Source organism: Hemiscyllium ocellatum, chromosome 38, assembly GCF_020745735.1.
Source record: "Hemiscyllium ocellatum isolate sHemOce1 chromosome 38, sHemOce1.pat.X.cur, whole genome shotgun sequence".
Classification (NCBI taxonomy): domain Eukaryota; kingdom Metazoa; phylum Chordata; class Chondrichthyes; order Orectolobiformes; family Hemiscylliidae; genus Hemiscyllium; species Hemiscyllium ocellatum.
In genome coordinates, this window is record NC_083438.1 from 35,208,867 (window position 1) to 35,230,933 (window position 22,067).

A 22,067-nucleotide genomic window follows, 5' to 3' on the forward strand; every position below is an offset into this window, starting at 1 on the left:
GGAGGGGGGTAGAGGCTGGTGGATGTTCCAGAGATATTGATGGGTGTAGGGGCTGGAGGGGGGTACAGAGATAGTGAGGGTGTGTCAGGGCGGGAGGGAGTTACAGAGACAGGGAGGGGCTGGGGGGATTACAGAGATAGGGAGGGGGTGTAGGGTATGGAGGGGTTTACAGAGATAGGGGCTTACAAAGATAGGGAGGGTGTCAATGGGCTGGAGGGGGTTACAGAGATAGGGAAGGGGGTGTAGGGGCTGGAGGAGTTTATAGATATAGGGAGGGGGTCTAGGGACTGGAAGAGGTTACAGAGATAGGGAGGGGGTGTAGGGACTGGAGGAGGTGACAGAGATAGGGAGGGGGTATATGGGCTGTAGGGGGTTTCAGAGATAGGGAGGGGGTGTAGGGGCTAGAGGGGGTTACAGAGATAGGGAGGGGGTGGTAGGGGCTGGAGGGGGCTACAGAGATAGGGAGGGGGTGTCGGGGCGGAAGGAGGTTACGGGGATAGGGAGGAGGGTATAGGAGCTGGAGGAGGTTATGGAGATAGGGAGGGAGTGTAGGGGCTGGGAGGGTTACAGAGATAGGGAGGGGGTGTAGGGGCTGGAGGGGGTTACAGAGGTAGGGAGGGGGTGTCGGGGCGGAAGGAGGTCACAGGGATAGGGAGGAGGGTATAGGAGTTGGGGGAGGTTATGGAGATAGGGAGGGAGTGTAGGGGCTGGGGGGGGTTACAGAGATAGGGAGGGGGTGTAGTGCTGGAGGGGTGACAGAGACAGCGAGTGGGGCTAGGAGCTGGAGGGGGTGACAGAGACAGGGAGTGGTGGTAGAGGGTGCCAGAGACATTGATGGGTGTAGGGGGTTACAGAGATAGGGAGGGGGTGTAGGGGTTGGAGGGTGTTACAGAGACAGGGACGGGGTGTAGGGGCTGGAGGGTGTTACAGAGTTGGGTAGGGGCTGGAGGGGGTTACAGAGTTGGGGAGGGGGTGCAGGGGCTGGAGGGTATTACAGTGATAGGGAGGGGGTGTTGGGGCTTGAGGGGTTTACAGAGATAGGGAGGGGGTATAGCGGCTGGAGGGGGTTACATATTTGGGAAGGGGTAGAGGGGCTGGAAGGGGTAGAGGGGCTGGATGGGGTTACAGAGATCGGGAGGGGGTGAAGTATTTGAAGGGCATTACAGTGATCGTGAGGGGATGTAGGGGCTGGAGGAGGTGACTGAGATTGAGAGGGGGTATAGGGGCTGGTGGAGGTGACTGAGATAGGGAGGGGCTTTTGGAGCTGGAGGGTGTTACAGAGATTGGGGGGGTGGGTCGGGGCGGAAGGAGGTTACGGGGATAGGGAGGAGGGTATGGGAGTTGGAGGGGGTTACGGAGATACGGAGGGGGTTACGGAGATACGGAGGGGGTGTAGGGGCTGGAGGGGGATACTGTGATAGGGAAGGAGTGTAGGGGCTGGTGGGGGTTACAGGGATAGGGAGGGGTGGAGGGGGTTACAGAGGTAGGGGAATGGGTAGGGGCTGGAGGGGGATACAGAGATAGGGAGGGGGTATAGGGGCTGGAGGAGGTGACCGAGATAGGGAGGGGGTATATGGGCTGGAGGGGGTTTCAGAGATATGGAGGGTGTGTAGGGGCTAGAGGGGGTTATAGAGATAGGGAGGGGGTGTAGGGGCTGGAGTGGGTTACAGAAATAGGGAGGGGGTGTAGGGGCTGGAGGGGGTTACAGGGATAGGGAGGGGTGTAGGGGCTGGAGGGGGTTACAGAGGGAGGGAGAGGGGTAGGGGCTAGAGGGGGTTACAGAGACAGGGAGGGGGTGTAGGAGCTGGAGGAGGTGACAGAGATAGGGAGGGAGTATATGGGCTAGAGGGGGTTACAGAGATAGGGAGGGGGTGTAGGGGCTGGAGGAGGTGACAGAGATAGGGGGTATATGGGCTAGAGGGGGTTACAGAGATAGGGAGGGGGTGTAGGGGCTGGAGGGGGTTACAGAGATAGGGAGGGTGTGTAGGGGCTAGAGGGGGTTACAGAGATAGGGAGGGGCTGGAGGGGGTTACAGAGATAGGGAGGGGGTGTAATGGCTGGAGGGGGTTACAGAGATAGGGAGAGGGGTAGGGACTGGAGGGGGTTATAGAGATAGGGAGGGGGTGAAGGGGCTGGAGGGGGTTACAGAGGTAGGGAGAGGGGTAGGGGTTGCAGGGGACTACAGAGAAGGGGGGTGTAGGAACTGGAGGGGTTTATAGAGATAGGGAGGGGGTGTAGGGGCTAGAGGGGGTTACAGAGATAGGGAGGGGGTGTAGTGGCTGGAGGGGGTTACAGAGATAGGGAGGGGGTGTAGGGGCTGGAGGGGGTTACAGAGATAGGGAGGGGGTGTAGGGGTTGGAGGGTGTTACAGAGTTGGGGAGGGGGTGTAGGGGCTGGAGGGGGTTACAGAGTTGGGGAGGGGGTGTAGGAGCTTGAGGGGTTTACAGAGATAGGGAGGGGGTATAGCAGCTGGAGGGGGTTACATATTTGGGAAGGGGTAGAGGGGCAGAATGGGGTTACAGAGATCGGGAGGGGGTGTAGTATTTGAAGGGCATTACTGTGATCGTGAGGGGATGTAGGGGCTGGAGGAGGTGACTGAGATACGGAGGGGTTTTTGGAGCTGGAGGGTGTTACAGAGATAGGGAGGGGGTGTCGGGCCGGAAGGAGGTTACGGGGATAGGGAGGAGGGTGTAGGAGTTGGAGGTGGTTACGGAGATACGGAGGGGGTGTAGGGGCTGGAGGGGAATACTGTGATAGGGAAGGAGTGTAGGGGCTGGTGGGGGTTACAGGGATAGGGAGGGTTGGAGGGGCTGGAGGGGGTTACAGAGATAGGGAGGGGGTGTAGGGGCTGGAGAGTGTTAAAGAGATAGGGAGGGTTGTAGGGGCTGGATGGGGTCTATAGAGATAGAACGGGGGTGTAGGGACTGTTGGAGTTGACAGAGATAGGGAGGGGGTATATGGGCTGGAGGGGGTTTCAGAGATATGGAGGGTGTGTAGAGGCTAAAGGGGGTTACAGAGATAGGGAGGGGGTGTAGGGTTGGAGTGGGTTACAGAAATAGGGAGGGGGTGTAGGGGCTGGAGGGGGTTACAGGGATAGGGAGGGGTGTAGGGGCTGGAGAGGGTTACAGAGATAGGGAGGGGGTGTAGGGGCTGGAGGGGCTTACAGAGATAGGGAGGGGGTGTAGGGGCTGGAGGAGGTGACAGAGATAGGGAGGGGGGTAGGGGCTGGAGGGGGTTACAGAGTTAGGGAGGGGGTGAAGGGGCTGGAGGGGGTTACAGAGGTAGGGAGAGGGGTAGGGGTTGGAGGGGGTTACAGAGATAGAGAGGGTGTGTAGGGGCTGGAGGGGGTTACAGAGTTAGGGAGGGTGTGTAGGGGCTGGAGGGGGTTACCGAGATAGGGAGGGGGTGTAGGGGCTGGAGGGGGTTACAGAGATGGGGAGGGGGTGTAGGAGCTAGAGGGGGTTAGGGGTTACAGAGATAGGGAGGGGGTGTAGGGGCTGGAGGGGGTTACAGAGATAGGGAGGAGGTGTAGGGGCTGGAGGGGGTTACAGAGATAGGGAGGGAGTGTCGCGGCTGGGGGGGTTACAGAGATAGGGAGAGGGGTAGGGGCTGGAGGGGGTTACAGAGTTAGGGAGGGGGTGAAGGGGCTGGAGGGGGTTACAGAGGTAGGGAGAGGGGTAGGGGTTGGAGGGGGTTACAGAGATAGAGAGGGTGTGTAGGGGCTAGAGGTGGTTACAGAGATAGAGGGGGGTGTAGGGGCTGGAGAGTGTTACAGAGATAGGGAGGGGGTGTAGGGGCTGGAGGAGGTGACAGAGATAGGGAGGGGGTATATGGGCTGGAGGGGGTTTCATGGATATAGAGGGTGTGTAGGAGCTGGAGAGTGTTACAGAGATCGGGAGGGGGTGTAGGGGCTGGAGGGGCTTACAGAGATAGGGAGGGGTTGTAGGGGATGGAGGGGTTTACAGAGATAGGGAGAGAGTGTAGGGGCTGGAGGAGGTTATTGAGATAGGGAGGGTTTGTTGGGCTGGAGGGTATTACAGAGATAGGGACGGAGTTAGAGGCGGGAGGGGCTTACAGGGATAGGGAGGGGGTGTAGGGGCTGGAAGGGGTTACAGGGATAGGGAGGGCGTGTGGGGGCTGGAGGGGGTTACAGACATACGGAGGGGATATAGGGGCTGGAGGGGTTTACAGAGATAGGGAGGGAGTGTAGGGGCTGGAGGTGGTGACTGAGATAGGGAGGGGTTGTTGGGGCTGGAGGGGTTACAGATATTGGGAGGGGTGTAGGGGCTGGAGGGGGTTTCAGAGATCGGGAGGGGGTGTAGGGGCTGGAGAGGGTTACAGAGTTGTGGAGGGGGTGTAGGGGCTGGAGGGGGTTACAGAGATAGGGAGGGGGTGTAGGGGCTGGAGGGGGTTACAGAGGTAGGGAGGGGTGTAGGGACTGGAGGGGTTTATAGAGATAGGACGGGGGTGTAGGGGCTGGAGGGGCTTACAGAGATCGGGAGGGGGTGTAGGGGCTGGAGGAGGTGACAGAGATAGGGAGGGGGTATATGGGCTGGAGGGGGTTTCAGAGATATGGAGGGTGTGTAGGAGCTGGAGGGGATTACAGAGAATGGGAAGGGTGTAGGGGCTGGAGCGGGTTACAGCGATACTGATGGGTGTGGGGCCTGGAGGAGGTTACAGAGATAGGGAGGGGGTGTAGGGACTGGAGGGGGTTACGGAGATAGGGAGGGGGTGTATGGACTGGAGGTGGTTACAGAGATAGGGAGGGGGTGTATGGGCTGGAGGGGGTTACAGAGATAGGGAGGGGGTGTAGGGACTGGAGGGCGTTACGGAGATAGGGAGGGGGTGTAGGGACTGGAGGTGGTTACAGAGATAGGGAGGGGGTGTACGGGCTGGAGGGGGTTACAGAGATAGGGAGGGGGTGTAGGGGCTGGAGAGTGTTACAGAGATAGGGAGGGGGTGTAGGGGCTGGAGGGGGTTACAGAGATAGGGAGGGGTTGTTGGGGCTGGAAGGGGTTACAGAGATAGGGAGGGGGTGTAGTTCTGGAGGGGGTGACAGAGACAGGGAGTGGGGGTAGAGGGTGCCAGAGACATTGATGTGTTTAGGGGGTTACAGAGAAAGGGAGGGGGAGTAGGGGTTGGAGGGTGTTACAGAGGTGGGACGGGGGTGCAGGGGCTGGAGGGTATTACAGTGATAGGGAGGGGGTGTTGGGGCTGGAGGGGGTTACATATTTGGGAAGGGGTAGAGGGGCTGGAGGGGGTTACAGAGATCGGGAGGGGGTGTAGTATTTGAAGGGCATTACAGTGATCGTGGGGGGTGTAGGGGCTGGAGGAGGTGACTGAGATAGGGAGGGGTTTTTGGAGCTGTAGGGTGTTACAGAGATAGGGAGGGGGTGTCGGGGCGGAAGGAGGTTACGGGGATAGGGAGGAGGGTATAGGAGTTGGAGGGGGTTACGGAGGTACGGAGCGGGTGTAGGGGCTGGAGGGGGATACTGTGATAGGGAAGGAGTGTAGGGGCTGGTGGGGGTTACAGAGATAGGGACGGGGTTTAGGGGCTGGTGAGTGTTAATGAGATAGGGAGGGGGTCTAGGGGCTGGAGAGTGTTAAAGAGATAGGGAGGGGGTGTAGGGGCTGGATGGGGTCTATAGAGATAGGGAGGGTTGTAGGGGCTGGATGGGGTCTATAGAGATAGAACAGGGGTGTAGGGGCTGTTGGAGTTGACAGAGATAGGCAGGGGGTATAGGGGCTGTAGGAGGTGACCGGGATAGGGAGGGGTTTTATGGGCTGGAGGGGGTTTCAGAGATATGGAGGGTGTGTAGGGGCTAGAGGGGGTTACAAAGATAGGGAGGGGGTGTAGGGGCTGGAGTGGGTTACAGAAATAGGGAGGGGGTGTAGGGGCTGGAGGGGGTTACAGGGATAGGGAGGGAGTGTAGGGGCTGAAGATGGTTACAGAGGGAGGGGTAGGGGCTAGAGGGGGTTACAGAGATAGGGAGGGGGTGTAGGGGCTGGAGAGTGTTACAGAGATAGGGAGGGGGTGTAGGGGCTGGAGGGGGTTACAGAGGTAGGGAGAGGGGTAGGGGTTGGAGGGGATTACAGAGAAAGGGGGGGTGTAGGAACTGGAGGGGTTTATAGAGATAGGGAGGGGGTGTAGGGGCTGGAGGGGGTTACAGAGATAGGGAGGGGGTGTAGGGGCTGGAGGAGGTGACAGAGATCGGGAGGGGGTATATGGGCTCGAGGGGGTTTCAGAGATTTAGAGGGTGTGTAGGAGCTGGAGGGGGTTACAGAGATAGGGAGGGGATACAGGGGCTCGAGGGGGTTACAGAGGTAGGGAGAGGGGTAGGGGTTGGAGGGGGTTACAGAGATAGGGAGAGGGGTAGGGGCTGGAGGGGGTTACAGAGATAGGGAGGGTGTGTAGGGGCTAGAGGGGGTTACAGAGATAGGGAGGGGTGTAGGGGCTGGAGAGTGTTACAGAGATAGGGAGGGGGTGTAGGGGCTGGAGGAATTTACAGAGATAGGGAGGGGGTGTAGGGGCTGGAGGAGGTGACTGAGATAGGGAGGGGGTGTAGGGGCTGGAGAAGTTTACAGAGATAGGGAGGGGGTGTAGGGGCTGGAGGAGGTGACAGAGATCGGGAGGGGGTATATGGGCTGGAGGGGGTTTCAGAGATATAGAGGGTGTGTAGGAGCTGGAGGGGGTTACAGAGATAGGGAGGGGATACAGGGGCTCGAGGGGGTTACAGAGGTAGGGAGAGGGGTAGGGGTTGGAGGGGGTTACAGAGATAGGGAGAGGTGTAGGGGCTGGAGGGGGTTACAGAGATAGGGAGGGTGTGTAGGGGCTGGAGAAGTTTACAGAGATAGGGAGGGGGTGTAGGGGCTGGAGGGGTTTACAGAGATAGGGAGGGAGTGTAGGGGCTGGAGGAGGTTACAGAGATAGGGAGGGGGTAGGGGCTGGAGGGGGTGAGGGGGTTACAGAGATAGGGAGGGGGTGTAGGGGCTGGAGGGGTTTACAGAGATAGGGAGGGAGTGTAGGGGCTGGAGGAGGTTACAGAGATAGGGAGGGGGTAGGGGCTGGAGGGGGTTACAGAGATAGGGAGGGGGTGTAGGGGCTGGAGAGTGTTACAGACATAGGGAGGGGGTGTAGGGGCTGGAGGGGGTTACAGAGGTAGGGAGAGGGGTAGGGGTTGGAGGGGATTACAGTGAAAGGGGGGGTGTAGGAACTGGAGGGGTTTATAGAGATAGGGAGGGGGTGTAGGGGCTGGAGGGGGTTACAGAGATAGGGAGGGGGTGTAGGGGCTGGAGGAGGTGACAGAGATCGGGAGGGGGTATATGGGCTCGAGGGGGTTTCAGAGATTTAGAGGGTGTGTAGGAGCTGGAGGGGGTTACAGAGATAGGGAGGGGATACAGGGGCTCGAGGGGGTTACAGAGGTAGGGAGAGAGGTAGGGGTTGGAGGGGGTTACAGAGATAGGGAGGGGGTGTAGGGGCTGGAGAAGTTTACAGAGATAGGGAGGGGGTGTAGGGGCTGGAGGAGGTGACAGAGATCGGGAGGGGGTATATGGGCTGGAGGGGGTTTCAGAGATATAGAGGGTGTGTAGGAGCTGGAGGGGGTTACAGAGATAGGGAGGGGATACAGGGGCTCGAGGGGGTTACAGAGGTAGGGAGAGGGGTAGGGGTTGGAGGGGGTTACAGAGATAGGGAGAGGGGTAGGGGCTGGAGGGGGTTACAGAGATAGGGAGGGTGTGTAGGGGCTAGAGGGGGTTACAGAGATAGGGAGGGGTGTAGGGGCTGGTGAGTGTTACAGAGATAGGGAGGGGGTGTCGGGGCTGGAGGAGGTGACAGAGATAGGGAGGGGGTATATGGGCTGGAGGGGGTTTCAGAGATATAGAGGGTGTGTTGGAGCTGGAGGGGGTTACAGAGATAGAGAGGGGATATAGGGGCTTGAGGGGGTTACAGAGATAGGGAGGGGGTGTAGGGGCTGGAGGGGTTTACAGAGATAGGGAGGGGGTGTAGGGGCTGGAGGGGTTTACAGAGATAGGGAGGGAGTGTAGGGGCTGGAGGAGGTTATTGAGATCGGGAGGGTTTGTTGGAACTGGACGGTTTTACAGAGATAGGGACGGAGTTAGAGGCAGGAGGGGCTTACAGGGATAGGGAGGGGGTGTAGGGGCTGGAGGGGGTTACAGAGATATGGAGGGTGTGTAGGGGCTGGAGGGGGTTACAGGGATAGGGAGGGGCTGTGGGGGCTGGAGGGGGTTACAGACATAGGGAGGGGATATAGGGGCTGGAGGGGTTTACAGAGATAGGGAGGGAGTGTAGGGGCTGGAGGTGGTGACTGAGATAGGGAGGGGTTGTTGGGGCTGGAGGGGGTTACAGAGATAGGGAGGGGGTGTAGGGGCTGGTGGGGGTTACAGAGATAGGGAGGGGGTGTAGGGGCTGGAGGGGGTTACAGAGATAGCGAGGGGGTGTAGGGGCTGGAGGGGGTTACAGAGTTGTGGAGGGGGTGTAGGGGCTGGAGGGGGTTACAGAGATAGGGAGGGGGTGTAGGGGCTGGAGGGGGTTACAGGGATAGGGAGGGGTGTAGGGGCTGGCGGTGGTTACAGAGATAGGGAGGGGGTGTAGGGGCTGGAGGGGGTTACAGAGATAGGGAGGGGGTGTAGGGTTTGGAGGGGGTTACAGAGATAGGGAGGGTTGTAGGGTCTGGCGGGGTCTATAGAGATAGAACGGGGGTGTAGGGGCTGGAGGAGTTTACAGAGATCGGGAGGGGTTTTTGGGGCTGGAGGGGGTTACAGAGATAGGGAGGGGGTGTAGGGGCTGGGGGGGTTACAGAGATAGCGAGGGGGTGTAGGGGCTGGAGGGGGTTACAGAGTTGTGGAGGGGGTGTAGGGGCTGGAGGGGGTTACAGAGATAGGGAGGGGGTGTAGGGGCTGGAGGGGGTTACAGAGTTGGGGAGGGGGTGTAGGAGCTTGAGGGGTTTACAGAGATAGGGAGGGGGTATAGCAGCTGGAGGGGGTTACATATTTGGGAAGGGGTAGAGGGGCAGAATGGGGTTACAGAGATCGGGAGGGGGTGTAGTATTTGAAGGGCATTACTGTGATCGTGAGGGGATGTAGGGGCTGGAGGAGGTGACTGAGATACGGAGGGGTTTTTGGAGCTGGAGGGTGTTACAGAGATAGGGAGGGGGTGTCGGGCCGGAAGGAGGTTACGGGGATAGGGAGGAGGGTGTAGGAGTTGGAGGTGGTTACGGAGATACGGAGGGGGTGTAGGGGCTGGAGGGGAATACTGTGATAGGGAAGGAGTGTAGGGGCTGGTGGGGGTTACAGGGATAGGGAGGGTTGGAGGGGCTGGAGGGGGTTACAGAGATAGGGAGGGGGTGTAGGGGCTGGAGAGTGTTAAAGAGATAGGGAGGGTTGTAGGGGCTGGATGGGGTCTATAGAGATAGAACGGGGGTGTAGGGACTGTTGGAGTTGACAGAGATAGGGAGGGGGTATATGGGCTGGAGGGGGTTTCAGAGATATGGAGGGTGTGTAGAGGCTAAAGGGGGTTACAGAGATAGGGAGGGGGTGTAGGGTTGGAGTGGGTTACAGAAATAGGGAGGGGGTGTAGGGGCTGGAGGGGGTTACAGGGATAGGGAGGGGTGTAGGGGCTGGAGAGGGTTACAGAGATAGGGAGGGGGTGTAGGGGCTGGAGGGGCTTACAGAGATAGGGAGGGGGTGTAGGGGCTGGAGGAGGTGACAGAGATAGGGAGGGGGGTAGGGGCTGGAGGGGGTTACAGAGTTAGGGAGGGGGTGAAGGGGCTGGAGGGGGTTACAGAGGTAGGGAGAGGGGTAGGGGTTGGAGGGGGTTACAGAGATAGAGAGGGTGTGTAGGGGCTGGAGGGGGTTACAGAGTTAGGGAGGGTGTGTAGGGGCTGGAGGGGGTTACCGAGATAGGGAGGGGGTGTAGGGGCTGGAGGGGGTTACAGAGATGGGGAGGGGGTGTAGGAGCTAGAGGGGGTTAGGGGTTACAGAGATAGGGAGGGGGTGTAGGGGCTGGAGGGGGTTACAGAGATAGGGAGGAGGTGTAGGGGCTGGAGGGGGTTACAGAGATAGGGAGGGAGTGTCGCGGCTGGGGGGGTTACAGAGATAGGGAGAGGGGTAGGGGCTGGAGGGGGTTACAGAGTTAGGGAGGGGGTGAAGGGGCTGGAGGGGGTTACAGAGGTAGGGAGAGGGGTAGGGGTTGGAGGGGGTTACAGAGATAGAGAGGGTGTGTAGGGGCTAGAGGTGGTTACAGAGATAGAGGGGGGTGTAGGGGCTGGAGAGTGTTACAGAGATAGGGAGGGGGTGTAGGGGCTGGAGGAGGTGACAGAGATAGGGAGGGGGTATATGGGCTGGAGGGGGTTTCATGGATATAGAGGGTGTGTAGGAGCTGGAGAGTGTTACAGAGATCGGGAGGGGGTGTAGGGGCTGGAGGGGCTTACAGAGATAGGGAGGGGTTGTAGGGGATGGAGGGGTTTACAGAGATAGGGAGAGAGTGTAGGGGCTGGAGGAGGTTATTGAGATAGGGAGGGTTTGTTGGGGCTGGAGGGTATTACAGAGATAGGGACGGAGTTAGAGGCGGGAGGGGCTTACAGGGATAGGGAGGGGGTGTAGGGGCTGGAAGGGGTTACAGGGATAGGGAGGGCGTGTGGGGGCTGGAGGGGGTTACAGACATACGGAGGGGATATAGGGGCTGGAGGGGTTTACAGAGATAGGGAGGGAGTGTAGGGGCTGGAGGTGGTGACTGAGATAGGGAGGGGTTGTTGGGGCTGGAGGGGTTACAGATATTGGGAGGGGTGTAGGGGCTGGAGGGGGTTTCAGAGATCGGGAGGGGGTGTAGGGGCTGGAGAGGGTTACAGAGTTGTGGAGGGGGTGTAGGGGCTGGAGGGGGTTACAGAGATAGGGAGGGGGTGTAGGGGCTGGAGGGGGTTACAGAGGTAGGGAGGGGTGTAGGGACTGGAGGGGTTTATAGAGATAGGACGGGGGTGTAGGGGCTGGAGGGGCTTACAGAGATCGGGAGGGGGTGTAGGGGCTGGAGGAGGTGACAGAGATAGGGAGGGGGTATATGGGCTGGAGGGGGTTTCAGAGATATGGAGGGTGTGTAGGAGCTGGAGGGGATTACAGAGAATGGGAAGGGTGTAGGGGCTGGAGCGGGTTACAGCGATACTGATGGGTGTGGGGCCTGGAGGAGGTTACAGAGATAGGGAGGGGGTGTAGGGACTGGAGGGGGTTACGGAGATAGGGAGGGGGTGTATGGACTGGAGGTGGTTACAGAGATAGGGAGGGGGTGTATGGGCTGGAGGGGGTTACAGAGATAGGGAGGGGGTGTAGGGACTGGAGGGCGTTACGGAGATAGGGAGGGGGTGTAGGGACTGGAGGTGGTTACAGAGATAGGGAGGGGGTGTACGGGCTGGAGGGGGTTACAGAGATAGGGAGGGGGTGTAGGGGCTGGAGAGTGTTACAGAGATAGGGAGGGGGTGTAGGGGCTGGAGGGGGTTACAGAGATAGGGAGGGGTTGTTGGGGCTGGAGGGGGTTACAGAGATAGGGAGGGGGTGTAGTTCTGGAGGGGGTGACAGAGACAGGGAGTGGGGGTAGAGGGTGCCAGAGACATTGATGTGTTTAGGGGGTTACAGAGAAAGGGAGGGGGAGTAGGGGTTGGAGGGTGTTACAGAGGTGGGACGGGGGTGCAGGGGCTGGAGGGTATTACAGTGATAGGGAGGGGGTGTTGGGGCTGGAGGGGGTTACATATTTGGGAAGGGGTAGAGGGGCTGGAGGGGGTTACAGAGATCGGGAGGGGGTGTAGTATTTGAAGGGCATTACAGTGATCGTGGGGGGTGTAGGGGCTGGAGGAGGTGACTGAGATAGGGAGGGGTTTTTGGAGCTGTAGGGTGTTACAGAGATAGGGAGGGGGTGTCGGGGCGGAAGGAGGTTACGGGGATAGGGAGGAGGGTATAGGAGTTGGAGGGGGTTACGGAGGTACGGAGCGGGTGTAGGGGCTGGAGGGGGATACTGTGATAGGGAAGGAGTGTAGGGGCTGGTGGGGGTTACAGAGATAGGGACGGGGTTTAGGGGCTGGTGAGTGTTAATGAGATAGGGAGGGGGTCTAGGGGCTGGAGAGTGTTAAAGAGATAGGGAGGGGGTGTAGGGGCTGGATGGGGTCTATAGAGATAGGGAGGGTTGTAGGGGCTGGATGGGGTCTATAGAGATAGAACAGGGGTGTAGGGGCTGTTGGAGTTGACAGAGATAGGCAGGGGGTATAGGGGCTGTAGGAGGTGACCGGGATAGGGAGGGGTTTTATGGGCTGGAGGGGGTTTCAGAGATATGGAGGGTGTGTAGGGGCTAGAGGGGGTTACAAAGATAGGGAGGGGGTGTAGGGGCTGGAGTGGGTTACAGAAATAGGGAGGGGGTGTAGGGGCTGGAGGGGGTTACAGGGATAGGGAGGGAGTGTAGGGGCTGAAGATGGTTACAGAGGGAGGGGTAGGGGCTAGAGGGGGTTACAGAGATAGGGAGGGGGTGTAGGGGCTGGAGAGTGTTACAGAGATAGGGAGGGGGTGTAGGGGCTGGAGGGGGTTACAGAGGTAGGGAGAGGGGTAGGGGTTGGAGGGGATTACAGAGAAAGGGGGGGTGTAGGAACTGGAGGGGTTTATAGAGATAGGGAGGGGGTGTAGGGGCTGGAGGGGGTTACAGAGATAGGGAGGGGGTGTAGGGGCTGGAGGAGGTGACAGAGATCGGGAGGGGGTATATGGGCTCGAGGGGGTTTCAGAGATTTAGAGGGTGTGTAGGAGCTGGAGGGGGTTACAGAGATAGGGAGGGGATACAGGGGCTCGAGGGGGTTACAGAGGTAGGGAGAGGGGTAGGGGTTGGAGGGGGTTACAGAGATAGGGAGAGGGGTAGGGGCTGGAGGGGGTTACAGAGATAGGGAGGGTGTGTAGGGGCTAGAGGTGGTTACAGAGATAGGGAGGGGTGTAGGGGCTGGAGAGTGTTACAGAGATAGGGAGGGGGTGTAGGGGCTGGAGGAATTTACAGAGATAGGGAGGGGGTGTAGGGGCTGGAGGAGGTGACTGAGATAGGGAGGGGGTGTAGGGGCTGGAGAAGTTTACAGAGATAGGGAGGGGGTGTAGGGGCTGGAGGAGGTGACAGAGATCGGGAGGGGGTATATGGGCTGGAGGGGGTTTCAGAGATATAGAGGGTGTGTAGGAGCTGGAGGGGGTTACAGAGATAGGGAGGGGATACAGGGGCTCGAAGGGGTTACAGAGGTAGGGAGAGGGGTAGGGGTTGGAGGGGGTTACAGAGATAGGGAGAGGTGTAGGGGCTGGAGGGGGTTACAGAGATAGGGAGGGTGTGTAGGGGCTGGAGAAGTTTACAGAGATAGGGAGGGGGTGTAGGGGCTGGAGGGGTTTACAGAGATAGGGAGGGAGTGTAGGGGCTGGAGGAGGTTACAGAGATAGGGAGGGGGTAGGGGCTGGAGGGGGTTACAGAGATAGGGAGGGGATATAGGGGCTTGAGGGGGTTACAGAGATAGGGAGGGGGTGTAGGGGCTGGAGGGGTTTACAGAGATAGGGAGGGAGTGTAGGGGCTGGAGGAGGTTACAGAGATAGGGAGGGGGTAGGGGCTGGAGGGGGTTACAGAGATAGGGAGGGGGTGTAGGGGCTGGAGAGTGTTACAGACATAGGGAGGGGGTGTAGGGGCTGGAGGGGGTTACAGAGGTAGGGAGAGGGGTAGGGGTTGGAGGGGATTACAGAGAAAGGGGGGGTGTAGGAACTGGAGGGGTTTATAGAGATAGGGAGGGGGTGTAGGGGCTGGAGGGGGTTACAGAGATAGGGAGGGGGTGTAGGGGCTGGAGGAGGTGACAGAGATCGGGAGGGGGTATATGGGCTCGAGGGGGTTTCAGAGATTTAGAGGGTGTGTAGGAGCTGGAGGGGGTTACAGAGATAGGGAGGGGATACAGGGGCTCGAGGGGGTTACAGAGGTAGGGAGAGAGGTAGGGGTTGGAGGGGGTTACAGAGATAGGGAGGGGGTGTAGGGGCTGGAGAAGTTTACAGAGATAGGGAGGGGGTGTAGGGGCTGGAGGAGGTGACAGAGATCGGGAGGGGGTATATGGGCTGGAGGGGGTTTCAGAGATATAGAGGGTGTGTAGGAGCTGGAGGGGGTTACAGAGATAGGGAGGGGATACAGGGGCTCGAGGGGGTTACAGAGGTAGGGAGAGGGGTAGGGGTTGGAGGGGGTTACAGAGATAGGGAGAGGGGTAGGGGCTGGAGGGGGTTACAGAGATAGGGAGGGTGTGTAGGGGCTAGAGGGGGTTACAGAGATAGGGAGGGGTGTAGGGGCTGGAGAGTGTTACAGAGATAGGGAGGGGGTGTCGGGGCTGGAGGAGGTGACAGAGATAGGGAGGGGGTATATGGGCTGGAGGGGGTTTCAGAGATATAGAGGGTGTGTTGGAGCTGGAGGGGGTTACAGAGATAGAGAGGGGATATAGGGGCTTGAGGGGGTTACAGAGATAGGGAGGGGGTGTAGGGGCTGGAGGGGTTTACAGAGATAGGGAGGGGGTGTAGGGGCTGGAGGGGTTTACAGAGATAGGGAGGGAGTGTAGGGGCTGGAGGAGGTTATTGAGATCGGGAGGGTTTGTTGGAACTGGACGGTTTTACAGAGATAGGGACGGAGTTAGAGGCAGGAGGGGCTTACAGGGATAGGGAGGGGGTGTAGGGGCTGGAGGGGGTTACAGAGATATGGAGGGTGTGTAGGGGCTGGAGGGGGTTACAGGGATAGGGAGGGGCTGTGGGGGCTGGAGGGGGTTACAGACATAGGGAGGGGATATAGGGGCTGGAGGGGTTTACAGAGATAGGGAGGGAGTGTAGGGGCTGGAGGTGGTGACTGAGATAGGGAGGGGTTGTTGGGGCTGGAGGGGGTTACAGAGATAGGGAGGGGGTGTAGGGGCTGGTGGGGGTTACAGAGATAGGGAGGGGGTGTAGGGGCTGGAGGGGGTTACAGAGATAGCGAGGGGGTGTAGGGGCTGGAGGGGGTTACAGAGTTGTGGAGGGGGTGTAGGGGCTGGAGGGGGTTACAGAGATAGGGAGGGGGTGTAGGGGCTGGAGGGGGTTACAGGGATAGGGAGGGGTGTAGGGGCTGGCGGTGGTTACAGAGATAGGGAGGGGGTGTAGGGGCTGGAGGGGGTTACAGAGATAGGGAGGGGGTGTAGGGTTTGGAGGGGGTTACAGAGATAGGGAGGGTTGTAGGGTCTGGCGGGGTCTATAGAGATAGAACGGGGGTGTAGGGGCTGGAGGAGTTTACAGAGATCGGGAGGGGTTTTTGGGGCTGGAGGGGGTTACAGAGATAGGGAGGGGGTGTAGGGGCTGGGGGGGTTACAGAGATAGCGAGGGGGTGTAGGGGCTGGAGGGGGTTACAGAGTTGTGGAGGGGGTGTAGGGGCTGGAGGGGGTTACAGAGATAGGGAGGGGGTGTAGGGGCTGGAGGGGGTTACAGAGTTGGGGAGGGGGTGTAGGAGCTTGAGGGGTTTACAGAGATAGGGAGGGGGTATAGCAGCTGGAGGGGGTTACATATTTGGGAAGGGGTAGAGGGGCAGAATGGGGTTACAGAGATCGGGAGGGGGTGTAGTATTTGAAGGGCATTACTGTGATCGTGAGGGGATGTAGGGGCTGGAGGAGGTGACTGAGATACGGAGGGGTTTTTGGAGCTGGAGGGTGTTACAGAGATAGGGAGGGGGTGTCGGGCCGGAAGGAGGTTACGGGGATAGGGAGGAGGGTGTAGGAGTTGGAGGTGGTTACGGAGATACGGAGGGGGTGTAGGGGCTGGAGGGGAATACTGTGATAGGGAAGGAGTGTAGGGGCTGGTGGGGGTTACAGGGATAGGGAGGGTTGGAGGGGCTGGAGGGGGTTACAGAGATAGGGAGGGGGTGTAGGGGCTGGAGAGTGTTAAAGAGATAGGGAGGGTTGTAGGGGCTGGATGGGGTCTATAGAGATAGAACGGGGGTGTAGGGACTGTTGGAGTTGACAGAGATAGGGAGGGGGTATATGGGCTGGAGGGGGTTTCAGAGATATGGAGGGTGTGTAGAGGCTAAAGGGGGTTACAGAGATAGGGAGGGGGTGTAGGGTTGGAGTGGGTTACAGAAATAGGGAGGGGGTGTAGGGGCTGGAGGGGGTTACAGGGATAGGGAGGGGTGTAGGGGCTGGAGAGGGTTACAGAGATAGGGAGGGGGTGTAGGGGCTGGAGGGGCTTACAGAGATAGGGAGGGGGTGTAGGGGCTGGAGGAGGTGACAGAGATAGGGAGGGGGGTAGGGGCTGGAGGGGGTTACAGAGTTAGGGAGGGGGTGAAGGGGCTGGAGGGGGTTACAGAGGTAGGGAGAGGGGTAGGGGTTGGAGGGGGTTACAGAGATAGAGAGGGTGTGTAGGGGCTGGAGGGGGTTACAGAGTTAGGGAGGGTGTGTAGGGGCTGGAGGGGGTTACCGAGATAGGGAGGGGGTGTAGGGGCTGGAGGGGGTTACAGAGATGGGGAGGGGGTGTAGGAGCTAGAGGGGGTTAGGGGTTACAGAGATAGGGAGGGGGTGTAGGGGCTGGAGGGGGTTACAGAGATAGGGAGGAGGTGTAGGGGCTGGAGGGGGTTACAGAGATAGGGAGGGAGTGTCGCGGCTGGGGGGGTTACAGAGATAGGGAGAGGGGTAGGGGCTGGAGGGGGTTACAGAGTTAGGGAGGGGGTGAAGGGGCTGGAGGGGGTTACAGAGGTAGGGAGAGGGGTAGGGGTTGGAGGGGGTTACAGAGATAGAGAGGGTGTGTAGGGGCTAGAGGTGGTTACAGAGATAGAGGGGGGTGTAGGGGCTGGAGAGTGTTACAGAGATAGGGAGGGGGTGTAGGGGCTGGAGGAGGTGACAGAGATAGGGAGGGGGTATATGGGCTGGAGGGGGTTTCATGGATATAGAGGGTGTGTAGGAGCTGGAGAGTGTTACAGAGATCGGGAGGGGGTGTAGGGGCTGGAGGGGCTTACAGAGATAGGGAGGGGTTGTAGGGGATGGAGGGGTTTACAGAGATAGGGAGAGAGTGTAGGGGCTGGAGGAGGTTATTGAGATAGGGAGGGTTTGTTGGGGCTGGAGGGTATTACAGAGATAGGGACGGAGTTAGAGGCGGGAGGGGCTTACAGGGATAGGGAGGGGGTGTAGGGGCTGGAAGGGGTTACAGGGATAGGGAGGGCGTGTGGGGGCTGGAGGGGGTTACAGACATACGGAGGGGATATAGGGGCTGGAGGGGTTTACAGAGATAGGGAGGGAGTGTAGGGGCTGGAGGTGGTGACTGAGATAGGGAGGGGTTGTTGGGGCTGGAGGGGTTACAGATATTGGGAGGGGTGTAGGGGCTGGAGGGGGTTTCAGAGATCGGGAGGGGGTGTAGGGGCTGGAGAGGGTTACAGAGTTGTGGAGGGGGTGTAGGGGCTGGAGGGGGTTACAGAGATAGGGAGGGGGTAGGGGCTGGAGGGGGTTACAGAGGTAGGGAGGGGTGTAGGGACTGGAGGGGTTTATAGAGATAGGACGGGGGTGTAGGGGCTGGAGGGGCTTACAGAGATCGGGAGGGGGTGTAGGGGCTGGAGGAGGTGACAGAGATAGGGAGGGGGTATATGGGCTGGAGGGGGTTTCAGAGATATGGAGGGTGTGTAGGAGCTGGAGGGGATTACAGAGAATGGGAAGGGTGTAGGGGCTGGAGCGGGTTACAGCGATACTGATGGGTGTGGGGCCTGGAGGAGGTTACAGAGATAGGGAGGGGGTGTAGGGACTGGAGGGGGTTACGGAGATAGGGAGGGGGTGTATGGACTGGAGGTGGTTACAGAGATAGGGAGGGGGTGTATGGGCTGGAGGGGGTTACAGAGATAGGGAGGGGGTGTAGGGACTGGAGGGCGTTACGGAGATAGGGAGGGGGTGTAGGGACTGGAGGTGGTTACAGAGATAGGGAGGGGGTGTACGGGCTGGAGGGGGTTACAGAGATAGGGAGGGGGTGTAGGGGCTGGAGAGTGTTACAGAGATAGGGAGGGGGTGTAGGGGCTGGAGGGGGTTACAGAGATAGGGAGGGGTTGTTGGGGCTGGAGGGGGTTACAGAGATAGGGAGGGGGTGTAGTTCTGGAGGGGGTGACAGAGACAGGGAGTGGGGGTAGAGGGTGCCAGAGACATTGATGTGTTTAGGGGGTTACAGAGAAAGGGAGGGGGAGTAGGGGTTGGAGGGTGTTACAGAGGTGGGACGGGGGTGCAGGGGCTGGAGGGTATTACAGTGATAGGGAGGGGGTGTTGGGGCTGGAGGGGGTTACATATTTGGGAAGGGGTAGAGGGGCTGGAGGGGGTTACAGAGATCGGGAGGGGGTGTAGTATTTGAAGGGCATTACAGTGATCGTGGGGGGTGTAGGGGCTGGAGGAGGTGACTGAGATAGGGAGGGGTTTTTGGAGCTGTAGGGTGTTACAGAGATAGGGAGGGGGTGTCGGGGCGGAAGGAGGTTACGGGGATAGGGAGGAGGGTATAGGAGTTGGAGGGGGTTACGGAGGTACGGAGCGGGTGTAGGGGCTGGAGGGGGATACTGTGATAGGGAAGGAGTGTAGGGGCTGGTGGGGGTTACAGAGATAGGGACGGGGTTTAGGGGCTGGTGAGTGTTAATGAGATAGGGAGGGGGTCTAGGGGCTGGAGAGTGTTAAAGAGATAGGGAGGGGGTGTAGGGGCTGGATGGGGTCTATAGAGATAGGGAGGGTTGTAGGGGCTGGATGGGGTCTATAGAGATAGAACAGGGGTGTAGGGGCTGTTGGAGTTGACAGAGATAGGCAGGGGGTATAGGGGCTGTAGGAGGTGACCGGGATAGGGAGGGGTTTTATGGGCTGGAGGGGGTTTCAGAGATATGGAGGGTGTGTAGGGGCTAGAGGGGGTTACAAAGATAGGGAGGGGGTGTAGGGGCTGGAGTGGGTTACAGAAATAGGGAGGGGGTGTAGGGGCTGGAGGGGGTTACAGGGATAGGGAGGGAGTGTAGGGGCTGAAGATGGTTACAGAGGGAGGGGTAGGGGCTAGAGGGGGTTACAGAGATAGGGAGGGGGTGTAGGGGCTGGAGAGTGTTACAGAGATAGGGAGGGGGTGTAGGGGCTGGAGGGGGTTACAGAGGTAGGGAGAGGGGTAGGGGTTGGAGGGGATTACAGAGAAAGGGGGGGTGTAGGAACTGGAGGGGTTTATAGAGATAGGGAGGGGGTGTAGGGGCTGGAGGGGGTTACAGAGATAGGGAGGGGGTGTAGGGGCTGGAGGAGGTGACAGAGATCGGGAGGGGGTATATGGGCTCGAGGGGGTTTCAGAGATTTAGAGGGTGTGTAGGAGCTGGAGGGGGTTACAGAGATAGGGAGGGGATACAGGGGCTCGAGGGGGTTACAGAGGTAGGGAGAGGGGTAGGGGTTGGAGGGGGTTACAGAGATAGGGAGAGGGGTAGGGGCTGGAGGGGGTTACAGAGATAGGGAGGGTGTGTAGGGGCTAGAGGGGGTTACAGAGATAGGGAGGGGTGTAGGGGCTGGAGAGTGTTACAGAGATAGGGAGGGGGTGTAGGGGCTGGAGGAATTTACAGAGATAGGGAGGGGGTGTAGGGGCTGGAGGAGGTGACTGAGATAGGGAGGGGGTGTAGGGGCTGGAGAAGTTTACAGAGATAGGGAGGGGGTGTAGGGGCTGGAGGAGGTGACAGAGATCGGGAGGGGGTATATGGGCTGGAGGGGGTTTCAGAGATATAGAGGGTGTGTAGGAGCTGGAGGGGGTTACAGAGATAGGGAGGGGATACAGGGGCTCGAGGGGGTTACAGAGGTAGGGAGAGGGGTAGGGGTTGGAGGGGGTTACAGAGATAGGGAGAGGTGTAGGGGCTGGAGGGGGTTACAGAGATAGGGAGGGTGTGTAGGGGCTAGAGGGGGTTACAGAGATAGGGAGGGGATATAGGGGCTTGAGGGGGTTACAGAGATAGGGAGGGGGTGTAGGGGCTGGAGGGGTTTACAGAGATAGGGAGGGAGTGTAGGGGCTGGAGGAGGTTACAGAGATAGGGAGGGGGTAGGGGCTGGAGGGGGTTACAGAGATAGGGAGGGGGTGTAGGGGCTGGAGAGTGTTACAGACATAGGGAGGGGGTGTAGGGGCTGGAGGGGGTTACAGAGGTAGGGAGAGGGGTAGGGGTTGGAGGGGATTACAGAGAAAGGGGGGGTGTAGGAACTGGAGGGGTTTATAGAGATAGGGAGGGGGTGTAGGGGCTGGAGGGGGTTACAGAGATAGGGAGGGGGTGTAGGGGCTGGAGGAGGTGACAGAGATCGGGAGGGGGTATATGGGCTCGAGGGGGTTTCAGAGATTTAGAGGGTGTGTAGGAGCTGGAGGGGGTTACAGAGATAGGGAGGGGATACAGGGGCTCGAGGGGGTTACAGAGGTAGGGAGAGAGGTAGGGGTTGGAGGGGGTTACAGAGATAGGGAGGGGGTGTAGGGGCTGGAGAAGTTTACAGAGATAGGGAGGGGGTGTAGGGGCTGGAGGAGGTGACAGAGATCGGGAGGGGGTATATGGGCTGGAGGGGGTTTCAGAGATATAGAGGGTGTGTAGGAGCTGGAGGGGGTTACAGAGATAGGGAGGGGATACAGGGGCTCGAGGGGGTTACAGAGGTAGGGAGAGGGGTAGGGGTTGGAGGGGGTTACAGAGATAGGGAGAGGGGTAGGGGCTGGAGGGGGTTACAGAGATAGGGAGGGTGTGTAGGGGCTAGAGGGGGTTACAGAGATAGGGAGGGGTGTAGGGGCTGGAGAGTGTTACAGAGATAGGGAGGGGGTGTCGGGGCTGGAGGAGGTGACAGAGATAGGGAGGGGGTATATGGGCTGGAGGGGGTTTCAGAGATATAGAGGGTGTGTTGGAGCTGGAGGGGGTTACAGAGATAGAGAGGGGATATAGGGGCTTGAGGGGGTTACAGAGATAGGGAGGGGGTGTAGGGGCTGGAGGGGTTTACAGAGATAGGGAGGGGGTGTAGGGGCTGGAGGGGTTTACAGAGATAGGGAGGGAGTGTAGGGGCTGGAGGAGGTTATTGAGATCGGGAGGGTTTGTTGGAACTGGACGGTTTTACAGAGATAGGGACGGAGTTAGAGGCAGGAGGGGCTTACAGGGATAGGGAGGGGGTGTAGGGGCTGGAGGGGGTTACAGAGATATGGAGGGTGTGTAGGGGCTGGAGGGGGTTACAGGGATAGGGAGGGGCTGTGGGGGCTGGAGGGGGTTACAGACATAGGGAGGGGATATAGGGGCTGGAGGGGTTTACAGAGATAGGGAGGGAGTGTAGGGGCTGGAGGTGGTGACTGAGATAGGGAGGGGTTGTTGGGGCTGGAGGGGGTTACAGAGATAGGGAGGGGGTGTAGGGGCTGGTGGGGGTTACAGAGATAGGGAGGGGGTGTAGGGGCTGGAGGGGGTTACAGAGATAGCGAGGGGGTGTAGGGGCTGGAGGGGGTTACAGAGTTGTGGAGGGGGTGTAGGGGCTGGAGGGGGTTACAGAGATAGGGAGGGGGTGTAGGGGCTGGAGGGGGTTACAGGGATAGGGAGGGGTGTAGGGGCTGGCGGTGGTTACAGAGATAGGGAGGGGGTGTAGGGCTGGAGGGGGTTACAGAGATAGGGAGGGGGTGTAGGGTTTGGAGGGGGTTACAGAGATAGGGAGGGTTGTAGGGTCTGGCGGGGTCTATAGAGATAGAACGGGGGTGTAGGGGCTGGAGGAGTTTACAGAGATCGGGAGGGGTTTTTGGGGCTGGAGGGGGTTACAGAGATAGGGAGGGGGTGTAGGGGCTGGGGGGGTTACAGAGATAGCGAGGGGGTGTAGGGGCTGGAGGGGGTTACAGAGATAGGGAGGGGGTGTAGGGGCTGGAGGGGGTTACAGGGATAGGGAGGGGGTGTAGGGGCTGGAGGTGGTTACAGAGATAGGGAGGGGGTGTACGGGCTGGAGGGGGTTACAGGGATAGGGAGGGGTGTAGGGGCTGGAGGGGGTTACAGAGATAGGGAGGGGCTGTAGGGGCTGGAGGGGGTTACAGAGATCGGGAGGGGTTTTTGGGGCTGGAGG